This window comes from Rhynchophorus ferrugineus, unplaced genomic scaffold (genome assembly GCF_030347505.1).
Source record: "Rhynchophorus ferrugineus isolate W39M unplaced genomic scaffold, kcgeb_rfMv2 rfM2, whole genome shotgun sequence".
NCBI lineage: Eukaryota > Metazoa > Arthropoda > Insecta > Coleoptera > Curculionidae > Rhynchophorus > Rhynchophorus ferrugineus.
In genome coordinates this window covers 89,793,282-89,810,275 of record NW_027472581.1, presented here as the reverse complement: position 1 = coordinate 89,810,275, position 16,994 = coordinate 89,793,282, and the positions used below count along the sequence as shown (strand labels likewise).

General features: G+C 31.9%; 1 protein-coding gene across 5 annotated transcripts in view; it reads right to left on the bottom strand.

The window, feature by feature from the left end:
- mub (poly(rC)-binding protein mub) overlaps positions 1-16,994 on the bottom strand; it is a 435,856-nt gene that overhangs the window by 146,124 nt on the left and 272,738 nt on the right. For all 5 annotated transcript variants that reach the window (XM_076396900.1, XM_076396887.1, XM_076396893.1 and 2 more), the window contains exon 4: positions 3,156-3,208. The gene's annotated coding sequence lies outside the window, so the exon portion shown is untranslated. The remainder of the gene's footprint in view (positions 1-3,155; positions 3,209-16,994) is intronic.

Here is a 16,994-nt window from a genome sequence, read left to right as displayed (position 1 = left end):
GCATGAGTGTTTATTATAAAAATATGTGTAATCATAATCCAAAGATGTCGAAACATATAGTCAAGAAAAAGTCTTAATAATTTGAGAATAAAGTATAATACGCCAGAAACAGAAATTATGATCTCAGTTATCTTAAGATGGAATTGCTATGATTCCATAATCTAAATATTGCCTAACCTCTTTGATAATATCAAAACAAACAAAAAACATTAAACATTCTAAGTAAGTCTGAATTGAAAACAAAGACAGTTGTGTGATTTTGAGACGTGATAGATACGTAATAGATTTTATTTTAGTTAGATATTAAAAAATATGACAATAATATAACAGGTCAATTGAAAAGTCCCCGGTCCACCATAGTAAAACACAATTTTTTGGCAAAATTAGTTATTTTTATTCAACATAATTACCTTCAACGGTGATACACTGATTAGAGCGACCCTCCAACTTCAAACTTCGACCTTCTTGCTTCCAAATAGGCTTCAGTTTCGGCGATCACCTCTTCATTCGACGAAAATTTCTTTCCAGCGAACATTCTTTTGAGATAGGAGAACAGGAAATAGTCGCTGGGGGCCAGATCTGGAGAATATGGTGGATGAGGAAGCAATTCGAAGCCCAATTCATGGATTTTTGACAAGGTGAATTGTCTTGGTGAAGCAGCACTTTCTTTTTCTTCAAATGCGGCCGTTTTTCATCGATTTCGTCCTTCAAACGGTCCAATAACGCTATGTGATAGTCGCTGTTGATGGTCGTTTCTTTTTCAGGGTAGTCAATGAAAATTACTCCATGCGCATCCTAAAATACAGACGCCATAACCTTGTCAGCCGACTGTTGCGTTTTCCCACGCTTTGGAGCGGGTTCATCGTGTGCAGTCCTGACTATCGATTGGAGTGAAATGATGGAGCCATGATTCATCCATGGTCATATATCAACGCAAAAACTCGGGTTTATTACGCTTGATCATCTTCAAACACTGCTCTGAATCATCAACTCGATGTTTTTGGTCAAAAGTGAGCTCGCGCCGCACTCACTTTGCACAGAACTTTCTGATACCCAAATATTCGTCAATGATATGATGTACACGTTCAGTTGATATCTTTAGAGTGTCTGCTGTTTTATTCAGTATCAATTTACGGTAATTCAAAATCATTTTGTGGATTTTTTAAATATTTTCGTCGGTAACAACCTCTATTGGGCGTCCACTGAGTTCACCGTCTTCGGTGCATAATTCACTACGTCTAAACTTAGCACACCAATCCTTGATGGTGCATTTTATTGGGACAGTGTCCGAAAACTCAGCTTTGCTTTAACTGTATTTTTCCCTTCAAAAAGCTATATCTTATCAACACGGGTAATTCTTTTTTATTCATTTGTTTCGCAATAACCAAAGTTGCTTCACTCAAAATGCTATAATTCACAAACTAATGATCCGACATCTGTCAAATTTATACACGCACCTTTTGAGGGTTAAGGCCAACTAAAAAGATATATGGATTTAATTCTATTAGCGCCATCTATGTGTCAGCCCGGGGATTTTTCAATTGACCTGTAAATATGTATTAGATCAAAACTTTTGTAGGAATTAAAAAAGTATCCAGATTATAAAACAAAATTGATGTTAAAAAAAAGTTGATGAAATCGGTGTACACTATATATCTGAAAGATTCATAAGTGAAATAATTATTAGCTACCGAATAATACCATTGACAATCTGTAAATGTAGTCGGTAATTTGCAAGAGGACTATTACCGGTTCTATTAACAAGACTAATCCGTTTAACTGGAATCACTCCTAATAGTGGTCAGCATGGCCAGAGAATAAATAATTCATAGAGGACTCCTGACCATAGATAAATAATATCCAGTTTGATAAAGGAAATTTATTAGCTTATGTATCTTGGGTCTTGCGTATTTTTTGTATACTTTACGTAATCAGTGGATGACATTTTTTAAATTAATGTACACAAGAAGAAGATATTTTTGGCACATATTTGAAGAGTATATTATAAATACTATTTAAGAATATATATGCAACCACATATACAATATTATGTTACATAAACTTGATCTGTTTTCAAATATTATTGTTTTTGTCGTAATTATAGACTAAATATAGTTCACTTTGTTGTTTTCGTGGTACAAGGACCGTTCAATAAGTTCCTGGCTAGAGTGTAAAGGTAATATTTCTCTGCAATATCATCAAACATTTAGGCAGTGAGTGAGTCACTTAAATCCATTAACTTCTGTGATTTTTCGATAACGAGACAAATGTTAGCCAAGCAGTATTTTAATAATTTTGTAGTCCGGAATTAAATGGCAACCTTGGTATATCGGACATTTTTAAAAATAAAATAAAAATTTTATTGAAAATGAGTTTGTTCTCGAGTGATACATATTATTGGGATCGTCAAAACTATTATTGAAAATATATATAGTTTATTTTAACATGTTAATTAGATACTAAAAAGCTTCCTGAGATTATATATTTGCCTATTCTAATTAATAGACATGAACATTGAACATCTTACCACCGGCTAAAGAATAAGCCAATAAGAAGTAGATTTCAAATTTCTAAAAGGATCAGATTTATCTATAATTATATAAGCTAAATTTGTAAGCAAAAGGTACATGATGAATATCATATTCCATAAAATTTGGCAGCTGAAACTTTTGTTTAATTTATATAATATATTCAGATCATTATAACTTGTTAATTCGCAAGTTACGGTGGTTTTAGTAAAGTAGCTATTGATTATTGTTAAGCCCATACAGTATATATACAATTTTAATGCGTGAGGAGTAGGTTCATCTCCAACACTATTGAATTTTTTTTTCAAAAATGCGACGACATTCCATTGGAAATTGTTCAGACACTCTACAAATCTATTTCGCGACGAATTGTAGTTGCATTAGATATAAATGCTGTTCAGCACCTTATTAACAAACGAATATTATGTATATGTCCGGTGTTTAAACTATTTTGTCCATGCTCTATATATGTAGCTTCTACACTTTAGATATTTGTTGATGTTATTAGTTATTATCGCATATATATTTTATTTATATAGTCATAAAAGTAACATATTTAAGCAAAATGGTTATATAAAATATAATTATATATAAAAAGGCCCCAGTCATTATTACTAAATTACTTACGATATGCGTCGTCAATGGTTGGGTAAAATGTCCAAGATAAAAACGTTGTACGGCTGAAAAAAGGAGATAATATCATTAATAACATATAGTTATAAGATAATATAAAGAGGTAGAAGTAATATATTAACTCCGATATTTTATATTTAAACATATGAACTAAAAGAATTATATTAAATGTCTTAAAAGTCTATAACATTATAATTAATAGCAGATTGAATTTTATAAAGAAAATATAATTTATATATGATTTGCGTACAAATATGTATCTGTCCTGTTTTGATAAATAAACGACCATTAATTATACTAGGTGCTTAAATGTATTTTAGTCAGAGATATAACGAGAGCAGTTATTGAATTAACTGTTTTCACGCGTTTAAATGCCATTCGAGATATAAAAAAGGGGGGAAAAAGATAAAACATACAAATTGCCTGAAAATAACATTTTGAATAATTTGAATCACGTGGTTTTATACTTTGCCAGATAAAAAGAAGAATTTTCATCGGTTTTATTATAACAGGCGATGAAAAGTAAATATACTACGCCAATCCCAAGCGCACGTGTCAAGAGTCAGCTCAAAAGAGCTATTCACATCGACACCAAGCCGAAATATTACTGGTCATCAAATCATGAAGTTTTGGTGTGCAAATTGTGGAGTCATCATGGTGCAATGTATTGTAGTATGTAGTGAGTAATGCACGGAGAACAAACTGAAACTGTCCTCAAGTAATCAAGAGTAACTGATGCAAAGTTATCCTCTTGTACGATAACTGTCAGCGAAGAGTTGTGGCTAGATAAAAACAAATACCTTATTAGTGCTACATTTACTATATTACTATGATAAATATTAATAAAAGTTGCATATTGCCTGTTTTTTGTCTGAATTAAATTTGACCATGAAAATTTTGTTATATTTTTTGCGTCTAATTTTAAGTTTTATTGATAACCGATGGTGTTCTATGTTTTAAGTTAAAAAATGCTTCATAACCTATCATTTTAAAATGATATTTCTCGTGCTCTCGACACACTGCAAGATAAATTAGGAAATTACACGTCAAAGGGAACCTAAAATACATGAACGACATCAAATTTGTTCGGAATAATGGATTTAAACCAAAAAGAGACGCGGAGATGGAGAAAAGTAGATAGAATGTTCGCGTAAATATCGATAAAATATCCTCAACTAATCTATCGTTCATTTAAAAGTTAAATTTCGTTTACGTTCAAAATAAAATACCAAAAACTAAATATAAAATGTTCGAGCGGGGCGAAAAAATTAAATACAAGCTTTTCACGATTCATCATTAAAACTGAAACAGCGCCGAAATCGCTTAGGAAAGAAGTATTAACTCATATCTTGGTGCTCCGACATTAATTGAGTTTAGATGTTAGCCATAATGATTAAATATTAGAAATAAATAGTTTTAGTTGAAATAAATAATATTATTCCGTATTAGATGATTTGGAGAGCGTTACAACGTCATCTATATCTATTTGTTATGTAGACACCAAGTGTTTTCCAGGTCAGATTCTAGTCAATCGAATATTATTCTATGCATTTTAACTAAATCATTGTTCTGAAGAAGAAACGTTTATATTTTTTGCACAATAGTTCTCTTCGCTGTCGGGTTGTGAGCTCAAAGCTTGCTAATTGTAATTGTAGCAATTGATTATGTACGTTTGGTAGTAGTAACTGTTAACGCCGTTTTATTTTGTTGGTAAAACATTAACATTTATCTCTCAAATATTGTTAGTACAATATGCTTTCATAGTGGACGTGGAATATAGGCCACAATAGATAGTGGGAACCAAGGCATTTTTTCATATATAGGATAACAGATATCCTACTATAAGAGGTCAGACTCGTTAATCTCTGACGTTGAATGCTTGTTCTTTATTATATATAGTTGCAAACATTCAATGAAATATACAAAATTACACATGCTTTTTATTAGTAAAAAATAAAAATGAAAAAAAAACATAGCGAAGAGAAGACAAAGTGAGTGCAGAAATATATGTCAATATGCTTACTATATGTTTTTCATTGCAAAATTTACTGGAAAATTTAACTGAAACTAAAATTAAAAAAAAATTGTGATAACATCAACAAAATTAGGATAGGGTACTTTTCACTAGTAGAGAATATAATTAGTCATCTAAGACTATTTGGTCATAGTGGTTATTTAAAAACATTATGTGTAAGCACGTATATTTGTTAAGAAAATATAAGGAATGTCTACTGACACTGCTGCAGAAATATATTAATAATATGTGATTACACATAATTAAATGTATAGACGCTGTTCCCTCGATATTGAAATATACCATATTTGACATTGATTTTGTTATTTTTCTTTCATTTTAATTGTTTTCTCACTGATTTTCTGATTGTTAACTGTCTCTGACTGTTAACTCTGACTGCTTAGTGAATAAAAACTGGTATATAACGTAAGTACATAAAAGGTAAAGATAGTAAAAAATATAGTAAATTTAAAGAATATTTTTTTACTTATAATATGATACTGCAAATAAAGTGAGAATGCTTGAAAATTTATACTAAATAGGAAAATGTAATACTGAATGCATCAAAATAAATATAAATCATATAGTTTTTAGAGTAAAGTTTTGAACATTTTTGGGTTCCCTCACAAGAGTTTTAATAAACTACATGAAAACAATCAACTAAATATAACAATTGAGTTATTTTGGTGCTAGTCAAGTGGTTATATCTATTATAGCTAAGATATTTTAATTATATTTAACTGTTATTATATGTATTTGAAAATTAAAACCATGTCCCGGGTTGGAATCTTGACGGGGCATGCTTGCAATTTTTTTTTCGTTTTCTAGATTGACCAGCTAGAACCAAATGGTCTTCGGCTGATGTCGCTTCATGTTTGGGATATGATTGTTTTGCAGGCGACAGATACCCTGTTGTTTACTGTCAGGGTTTGTGGACGGGTAGGGATTTTATTAAGGTGTTGTCGTGTGCTAAGTTTCCTATGGAGAACCTTACACTGAGCATGTTTGTGAAATTTTTCACAAACGGGATGCCTGATTTCAGGTGTGTGTTGACGTTACTCATAAACCATGGGGCTCTGAGTAACGCACGGACTTTTTTGGATTGGATCACTTGGAGTAGTTCAAGTTGTCTCTACGAGACATACCTATAACACACCTGTGCTCTTTGCTTGCTTTTTCTGCAGAGTAGAGGAAATAATAGGCTGTACACGCCGTTTCCTTTGCATGCTTGCAGATATTTTTATGATTGGTCATAAGGTACAAAATCCAACAAGGAAAATCATGCCAGTATCAGGCTGGGTAAGATCGGATATTTTTGGGGTAATCTCTAAGTTGGTCACTCGCTAGTTAACGTAAAAACGAGAATATATTAAAAAAATCAAAACAAACGCAAATTTTCAGTTCATTTCTATATTTTGCGTCAATCCTATGAATATAATTAAGAGTAATAATCAGTTATACATTAAAATTAATTGATTTGACTAGAAAAAAAGTAAAAAGTAGAATCGAAAAATTTACAAATTGACTAAACACAAAAGATATATTATAGTTGGCTCCGGCAAGAACATAGTTAATCTTCTCGAAACGAAACTATGAAAAAGAAAACTATGTTTTCTTGGGAGAATAATAGCGTCATTATACCGAAGAAGTAATCGATTGGAATTGTGAAGGGGTCTTTTAGAATTCCCAGTTTTAAACGAAGGGGAAAATAAATTAGTCACTTTTCTGTTTCTTTTTTTTTCCATCCACAATTCTTTTATTGACTGAAGTTGTAAAACTGTTTTAAGAGAATCTTGAAATTGTTTTTAACGTTTATATATATATATATATATATATATATATATGTACTTCTGTACGTTGATAGTTTTTTCTCATTAAAAATTTATTTATTGAGAAAAATTGTTACAATATATAATAATCATTGGAACCATCACGTTAGACAAAAAGCAAAACACATTAGAACCAAAATAAAACAACTATACTGGTTAGTCGGAAGATACTCTCAACTTGATCTAAAATCAAAGAGGTTGATCTATAATACAATTATAAAGCCAATTTGGACCTATGGGGTGCAAATATGGGGTTGCACTAAAAATGCAAATCAGTTAGTCATACAGCGCTGTCAAAACAAGATTCTTCGATTGATTACCAATGCCTATCGTTATGTAACCAATGAAGAACTGCACGATGACCTGGAAATCAAATGGATTTGCGAAGTTGTGCAGGATTTCGCCTTGAAACACGAAAGAAGATTACTAAATCATTCTAACGTGGAAGCAATAAAACTGCTGGACAGCGCACAGGATGTCAGGAGATTGTAACGAACAAAACCATACGAACTTGTGTGAACATTTAGTGTGTATTATTAGTGTAAACTATAGCTATAAGTTTATAATTAATAAATAATTATAATTTTATAATTGAGGAATACATACTGATGTATTTTCTCGTACTCGTCTTGCTTGTTAATTAATCCAAGCACATAGGAAAAGTAGTAATAAATTAATTGTAATAATAATAATTAAGATTGTACTAAGCGTATCTAATAAAAATGTTATAATATATATATATATATATATATATATATATATATATATATATATATATATATATATATATATATATATATATATATATATATATAATAATCGATGTACTTTCGATCACTTTTTTGCTGCCTCTTTCCATATTTCTGTCAATATGGCGATACTGTGTCGAAAGAACCAGGGATGCTGGATCGATCTGAACATGTGATAAAGAAGAAGTCGCTATATCTGATCTGTATGCTGTGTGTGGCAGAACTTTACATTTACAACAGTGTATCAACAATTTTTGCGACCTGTGACCGAGCGTTGTCATGAAAGAGTATGATTTTTAATGATGGCGAAATTAATATGTTTTTTCCTTGCGTGACTTACAATGAAACCGTGATTGTTGAAATGGTTTGGAATTAAATTTTCAGTCAGTTCGTATGATAAACATATTCGTTCCTTTTTGACCTTGCATAAGTCATTTAAATATCTGAAAACACTTCATTAAGGGATAATTTTGAATTTCTTAGTGTCTTCGAACATTTTTACTCCTTCAGGTCGTACTTTAGGACCGATAACATTGAAATAAAAATCACCACTTAGGAATGGTTAGAATGAAAACCGACAAATGGGGTATGATGCAGTAGCATTACCAAATGTTTCTAAAAGTGTTTTAGAAGCTTTGGTAGTAGATTTCTTCAAATAAAAAAAGAAAATTAATGAATCTCTTTGTAAATAATGACTTCACATTAATATTTATTAGAGTAATATACTATATAATACGTGTTTGTGATAATCACTACATAGTATAAAACAAAGTCGCCTTTTCTGTCCCTATATCCCTATGTGCGCTTAAATCTTTAAAACTACGCAACGGATTTTGATGCGGTTTTTTTCAATAGATAGAGTGATTCAAGAGGAAGGTTTATATGTATAATACATGCATAATATACTAAGGCAACATTGCTAATTTTAGAGGTTTCTAACGTGATGTCGTAAATTAACCTATTTTTTTAAGCTTAATTAGCAATTAGCAAAAACGCTGCCTAACCCTACGAGTTAGATCAAATTAATGTACTACAGTATTGTACACCATAAAAAGGTCTACAAAAAAGTCCCCGATGGTATATGTTTATCTTTTAGGGATAACCCACGTTAACCATTTTTATTGTTTACTTTTTACATGAGAAAATGGCTTATTTACGAAGCTATTTTAAGCAATACGGCATTAATCCTTATCGAATTAAGTACCTTAAATACAGTGTGCAATTAATATAGATCAATATGGTTCCTTACAGCATGTAAATTAAACCAATATTTTCGGAGATATTACAAATTTAAAATTTGCGTTTAAAAATATGTAATGTAATAAAAATTGTATGAATTTAGATATTCCAAAGATAGCAGGAAATCTTCATAGTAAGTATAGGGGAAGAGGAATTGTTTTACTCCAAATTTAATGCGTGCAGGCCAAGGGCAGTAATGAATGAACCAAAAATACTGGATCGATTTTAATCATGTTTTCATTGAGTGACATAGGCATATATATTTTATGCCCGTGCAAAGTCGGAGCGGGCCGCTATGTTTTTATATACAACGTTCATATTTTTTCTGTAGTGTATTTAATTTAGTATCAGCATTGCACCCGTGCGAAGCCGGGGCGGGTCGCTAGTATATTATATAAGATGAATGGTGACATGAATATTTGATGTAATTGAGCTGCATTAACTGTTGCAATGTCTCAATTACGATATATATTTTTTGTAGATTTTAATTTTCTACATATATCTATATTTTATGTTATTTTTCAATATAAAATTCAACCTTTATACCGACCTTCAAATTCGTATTCATATTTTCGCAAATAGTAAAAACATGGTCGCTTTTCCCGACACAGGAGCTTTTTATGGTTCCAGTTTGTTTAGTAAATTGTGTTGTTCTGTTCTGTAAATATAATCGATTTTGGTACGCTTGTTTTCAGCTTACTAGTTTATTCTTGTGAAAAATCCTCTTTTTCGTTATTGTTTGTTCAATTATATGGGATTATATAATAGCAATTTTCAATAATTAACTGAAGATTTGGTAATTATCTTATTCTATTTTAGGTACATGGAAAAACAAATCATGTATTTATATTATTTTCATTTTCTTAAGTTTATTTCTTATATTAATAATTACTGTTATTATGTACAAATTATCAAAGACTCTATTGATTTTCTAAATTAAAACTATATTAAACTAAATTAAACTAAATTTAAAGTAACTTATATACCTTATGCTTATAAACTTTATACAAATTCCTCTGATTTGGCTAGCTTTAGATTTTTGATTTCCTGTTTTATGTTTTACAACAAGTTTTGGATAATATTGGTTTCATTTAGTTACGTTTGGTATAATTAATCGAAGAATATTGTTGCATCTTTAAGAGAAAAACTATGAAAGCCCTTGTTAACTTAGGATAGTACTAAAAATTAAGTGTAATATTATAAAAGTTAATTAAAATAGTTTTAGGTATTAGAGAAAATATAAATAATTAAAATACAATTTAAATCTTTGGTTAATAGTTAATAATGGTCAAAAATATAACAAATTCGATTTAAAAGCAATTTTAATCAACAGCTGAATGAACTTACCAGATTATTTAAAAAAATTATATATAAAAAGTACTAATTTTCGTACAAAGGTATAAGCTGCTGGAAAGGAAACATGAAATATGTAAACCATTTTTGCAGACAGCATTCCCATTTGTGTACTTATTATAGAGGTTAAAAAGGGGTAACTTGAAGGAATGTGAATATTTAAATAAAAAAAAATGAATTCCTTCAACGAGATTAAATCTGCTTGGTTTATATTTACTTATTAAAAGTTAATAAATGGAAGGGCTTTAAGATTTTTTTGAATTTTATTACATATATGCTAGATATGCTAACCTACAAGATATAGTCATCTTTAAGTTTACTTTTGTTTCAAATATGTTCAGTTGAGATAGTGAATATGATACATATTATTGTTTAAATATCTGTCACTTTTTTAATTTTGTCACTTTTTTGGCGTTATTTAAAGTATTTGGCAGTTTATACTATCATACTATCTCGTAAACAATGTTTAAAACTCCTCTTTGTGACATGTTTGTTTTTGTCTGACGATTGCTTTCTCTTATAGGTCAAATTCAACGTCAAATATACTGTTTGTAAAAGACAAAAGATCTAACCACTAACGACTTCTTGGTGATCTAAAATATGTTACTAAAATATTAAGCATTAACGTTTCTTTTAAGTCGATTAAGAATAATAATACGGACAAATGTCTAAACAACATGTTTAGTGCGGTAAAGCTTTCCTTATATGCTTTAATATTAGTACTATATATTGTCGGCTTGGGTGGAGCAGTGGTAAAGGCGACAGGACGGTCCACCTACTGATAGTCGCGGGTTCGGTTCGAATCCTGCGGGGACATGGTCCTACATTTATGTTTGTGATTGCCCTAGACAAGAGTGTAAAATCCGACAAGGGAAATGGTCGCAGTCACGCCAGTAACCAGGCTGGGTAAGACCGATTGTCTTCTGGGATGATTTCTAAGCTGGTTACTCGCCAGTTGGTAGGCTGAATGCCGAAGACCGTGGTTCGGAGAACACGTTAAACTATAAGTCCAGTCCAGATAAACCCTGGTGAGTAAAAAGGAAACTTAGAATTGATTAAACAAACAAATAAATCAAATGGAGATTTTCGATGAAATTATGAAATTTACAATTGTCATTTTGATCATCAAAGGGTTGAATAATAATTATTTATCTTATTTTATTCTTTCATCAGAAGAGTTTAGAGGGCATCCGATAGCTGGATGATCTTCCAGGTACTTAATAGAACTTCTAAATTGACGGAATCAAAGCTATATCCAGTTTTACGTATGACTTGACGTTAGTTTCAACAGATTTTCGAATTTTTAAAGTAAAATTGAACAAGTAATGGTACTCGTCTACACTATTTATTTAAAGTTAACGAAAGTATGATTGAAAAAACTGCTCGTTTAATACCTCGCTTAAAAAGCGTAAAACCCATAATTTCATTTATACTTCAACTGACGAAGTTAAAAAATGCATTAGGGACAGATGAGTAAATGTACCACTTAACAAATAATTAGTGAAAATTTGTGAAATACTGCCATAAAATAAAGAAATTTTAAATGGTATAGGTTCTTAAATAATTATGAGTTGCCATCTGCTTCTAGTTCAGTGAAAATCATGTGCTTTTGATAATTCCTTTACTGTGGAAAGTCAGGTTTATTATCTTCAGGCTTCAGTCATGATATATTTCTCAGCTTTTTACCCTACGTTATTTTTCACTGTTATTTCATATGGAACATCACGTTAAAAAAGCGGACCAGATCAGACTCAAAATCAATAAGATATACTGGTTAGTCGAAAGCTACTCCGAACTTGATCTAAAAGAAAATATATTGGTTGATTGAAAGAGATTATCAGTTAATTTTAAAGACAATTTGGACTGAACAGATGCAAATATAGATTTTTACTAAATCATCAAACCAAATGGTAATGCAACGTTGACAAAATGAGGTTCTCCGATTAATTACCCATGCTAATCGCTAAATAATCAAAGGAGAACTGCACGATAACCCCGAAATCAAATGGATTTACGAAGTTGTGCTTTAGTACTTGAAATGAAATTAATACGTAAGAAATCTGATGATTATAGCAAACCAAATCAGAGGAACTTGTATAGTTTAAAAGTGTTTACTCTTTATTTTAGCTTATGTAGTCTAATATAATGCTAATTTGGCGAATACATACTGATTTATTTAGTCCGCACTCGTCTTGCTTGTCTATTGATATAAGTATAGTTGAAACAATAGTGATATATTAATTGTATAAACTAAGACTGGACTAAGTATATACGAGTGTCACTATTTATATTTCGGAAATTGGCAACATTGTTGTCATGTGAGTCCATCTGACGGTTCCATCGTAAAGTTTGACATTTTTAACGATATACGTTCTTAGAACATTTTGCCGCACGGACGCTATTTATTTATTTTATATTTAGTTGAAAGTTTCGTCTCGGCAAAAAACGGAACTGAATCGTGAACATTTTCGTGCAATTATTTTTTACGATTTTCGACGAGGATTATCGCAACAAAAGTGCATCAATTAATTTAATTTGACTTTTGGCAATGAATTTCCATTGAAAGTCACCGTGTATCGCTGGTTTAGCGAATTAAATGGTGGTCGTAGTTCGTTGCCCGACGAGTTTCGTGAAGGTGGTCCAAAATCGGCTGTTGTGCGAGAAAACATCGATGCTGTGCACACAATTTGACAGCAAAGAAATGTTTAAGAAATTCAATCGTGGTGCTTCGAAAGACGTTTATGAAATCGTGACAATTTGAAATTGTAGACCATTTGTCTTTGGCTCTGGTGCTTGTTAAAGGTCTGAGCTGGTCGTTCCTACATAAAATGCCCGAAACAGTCCACGGATGAGTTTCCGAGCGCCTGTTCGGTACCGTCGCGATGTTATTGCGCTTTTTATTTTCTTAGTTCCCTGTCATGTTCAGTCCCTGATCTCTAGCTTGGGTTCTTGCGCGCCAGCATTTGTCTCCTCTTGGCTGTCGTTCTGGGTATCCCTTTCCTCAAAATCAATTACCGTTTCGGTCCAAACGTTGATCCTTGTAACAGTTTCCTCATCGACTAGCCCGTCTACGTTTCTTAGCTGGTAGTTCCCGTCGGCTGTCCGATGCCTGTTTCGGTCATCTACCCTTTTTCCAATTTCGCATGTCTCCAGGATATGCGTAGTGTCTTCTGGCCTTGTGCGACTCTCACAGAGTCCATCGGTCTCCTTCAGTTTGAATCTGTGCAGGTAAGCTTGCATATTCCCATGGCCTGTCATCAGTTGCACAGCCTTCCTACTCAGTCCTATGTTTCCTGTCCCTACTTGTTGACCAATATCTGTAAAGGGTTCTTCCTTTAATGGATTGCTCCCAATATATTTGCCAGCTTATTTTTACCTCTCCTTCTTTGATCCTTTTGGTGGCTCTGGTGCTGATCCATCCGTGGATTTCCAGCTCTGTTTCTTCCTTTCCGGTGGCTTCTCTTGCGAGTCTGTCCGCGGTATAATATGAAATCGTGACAGGTGACGAATCATGAATATATTCGTATGAGCCCGAAGGTAAGCTGACTCTATGGGTGTTCCAAGATGAACCAAATCCAACAAAAGTTGTTCGAGCACGAAGCACTTCAAAGAAAATGGTGGCCTGTCTCTTCGCGAAAATAGAGTATCGTAGAACAGTAAATTATGTTTGGTACACAACCATTTGTGTGCCAGAACTCTTCGGTGAAATAAGGAAAACAAATAGGAGACGCCGGATTATTCCTCATCAACAAACAAGAGACTATTTGAGCACTGAAAACATGGAATTGATGGGTCATCCGCCGTACAGCCCTGATTTGGCACCCAATGACTTCTTTTTGTTCCCACCCGTGAAGAGGAAACTGCGCGTGGTCAACGATTTTCATCGGCCGAAGAAGCTATTGAAGCGTTCAAAAATCATACTTTGAAGATACCTCATTCGGAATGGAATAAATGCTTTGAAAATTGATTTAAGCGTATGAAAAAGTGTATCGATCATCGTGGCGAGTACTTTGAGAAACGAAAAAATTCGCAGCTTAACTATTTGTTTTTTTTGCTATTCCCGAAATATAAATAGTGACCCTAGTAAAACATATTAATACATTTAATTAAAATCTAATATTTTTTTAAGTTACAGTGATATGCATTGTTCTTTATTAAATAACTTGTAAGAAAATTCTGTGGTGTATTTGCTTCTGTCAATACTTATTTAGCTGCTAGGCCTAAGCGAATTAAAGCCAACTTCGTTCGGCAGTTCGCATGGAAAGACTTGACGATAACTAGATTATACATTACAATTCTTAAACTCTCACAATATGAAACACATTTTGTAAAATATTAAATTTAAAACCATATCCATGTAGCGACCTTGAGGCATATCGAATTTTACAACGTGGAATAAGGGTCTACAAAATACCCAAAAATATAATATCAGATGTTGAACACGGGCGGGGTGCCAGCAGCGCCAACTAGAACCCGACCAATAGCTGGGAGCTGGGATGTTATTGAAGGGTATTTCGGTCATTCAGTGCTCAACCCTCGTTTGTTTAGACGTGCCACCATCGACTGCCAAAACCTCGTCTTCAGGTAACACCGCTGCCATCCGTTTTATCATTTGTGTTTTTCACATTTTTATATAGCCAATAAATAACGGTCACATAATGTAAACACCATTCATTTCATTTCGTTTTACCTCCATTCACCGAGCCACATCATTTACCCTAAATCCATATAAAAAAGAATAAACCAAACTATAATATCATACAGAAAATTATTAACAGTTATAATAACTAAATCACAAACTATTTAATTAACATTCATATTAATTTAGAAACTAAAAAACCCCGGAAACTTTCTAATTTAAGTGAAACACAACAGACATAGTCGCATTACCATACAGACCAGGTTTACCAGCATTAATCTACGCCAGAAACAAAAACATTATTTAGTTCTTGTGCTAACCATATTTACGACTCTACAGAGCTAATTCAACTTTAATTTTCTAATGTAAACAACCGGTCATACGTCTTACATTATATATATTTTTTTGTGTTGTGAACGATGCCGAGGCCCTCTATTTATTTTCTAGATAAAAAGAAATTCGCCACAATGAAGACGTATAATAGGAAACAAAAAGGTCGGAGACACACAAAAAAAAGAAATACAAATAAATAATGTCGAGATCTGAAAGGGAACTTTTAATTAAAATGTTTTTCTTTTATTTTGGTTTTTCTGTATGTGTAACTTCGTTAAACTACTTCAATATGTACTGGGGTTTAAAGAGTTGCAAATATTTTAATAAAATAAAAGGGTTTCGTGTTTGCTTAGCTCTTATTTTTACGTTGTTTTAGTAATTATATAGAAACGTAGAATAAAGAAACTTAGAAGCGCATCCCCTATGTTAAAATTGGTTCTAAGTTACGCTCGGAATCCCCGTGCGCTTACGCATGCGCCGTATGACAGTTACGGTGAGAAATTTAAAAATTTGGGCGGGAAATTTAAAAATGTATAATAAAAAATTTTAGCGGGAAATTTAAAAAAATCTTTTAATTTTACTGGGAAAAAAATATATTTAAATATACATTAAACAAACATTAAAATAAGATAATATAACTATTAATGGTTCACATATTATTGACAAATAAAAAACAAATAAATTTTAATCACATTTTTTTAGTGTCTATTTGCTTTAATTTAATATAATTTATTGAAGTTTTATATTTTTGTTTTATTATATAGAAAATAAATTCCTCATCTATCGCTGTTAAAATTTTATCCCGAAAACCCTTGTATACTATACAACGAAAATTTACTTTTTTAAAAGATTTCTGTTAAAATTGTGTGACGTTATTGACATGCATTGTCTTGCCGCTATAAAATTGATCTTATTTTGGTCTATAGGATTAGTCATCACAGATATTCACATCACATTGTTCATCATCAGATTAGTCATCACATTGTAAACAGAAATTATATAAACAGTATTTTTTTAGCATAGCTGTTGAGAGATGTATATTTTTGACGTCATGTATTCTCATAGGTCGAAAAAATATATCTGGGTTAAGTAGCCTTTAGCCATAACATATTGATTTGGGTACCTATTTTTGACATAGTTCTATTTAAATTCATTTTGGGTTTATACTTTGGCCACTACACTACTAAGATTAATAAAAAAAACTTTGGCCACTAATTTTATAACTGTATACATACCAGGTTAAAACAATGCTGGAGCATAAATAACACATTAATTATCAACAACCTATTGATTTTCTTTCTGTAAGTCCAGTTACACAATACATTTTACAATATGCATTATATCGATCTATAGAACGCATAGAAATAATTTTAAAAAAATAGAAATCTATAGCACCATAGAAATAAAATGAACTAATCGAATGCCTTCGGAGATCTTAATTGTTTGCCATCACGGTTTGATTCAGATCTGGGAAATGTTCGGTAGAAATGAGAAAGCGATTGGCCAAATTAAAGCCTATTTTAACATCAAAGTCAATGAATGTGTATCTTGACTCAATAAGGGATTTATTTAGTGATAGTTACTTTTTTCCAGAAGTATTAGGTTTGATCCTTGTAGCAGATGTACCCGAAGGTCATTGCCGGTTTTTCTAACAGATGTCGCTACTGACATCAAGCT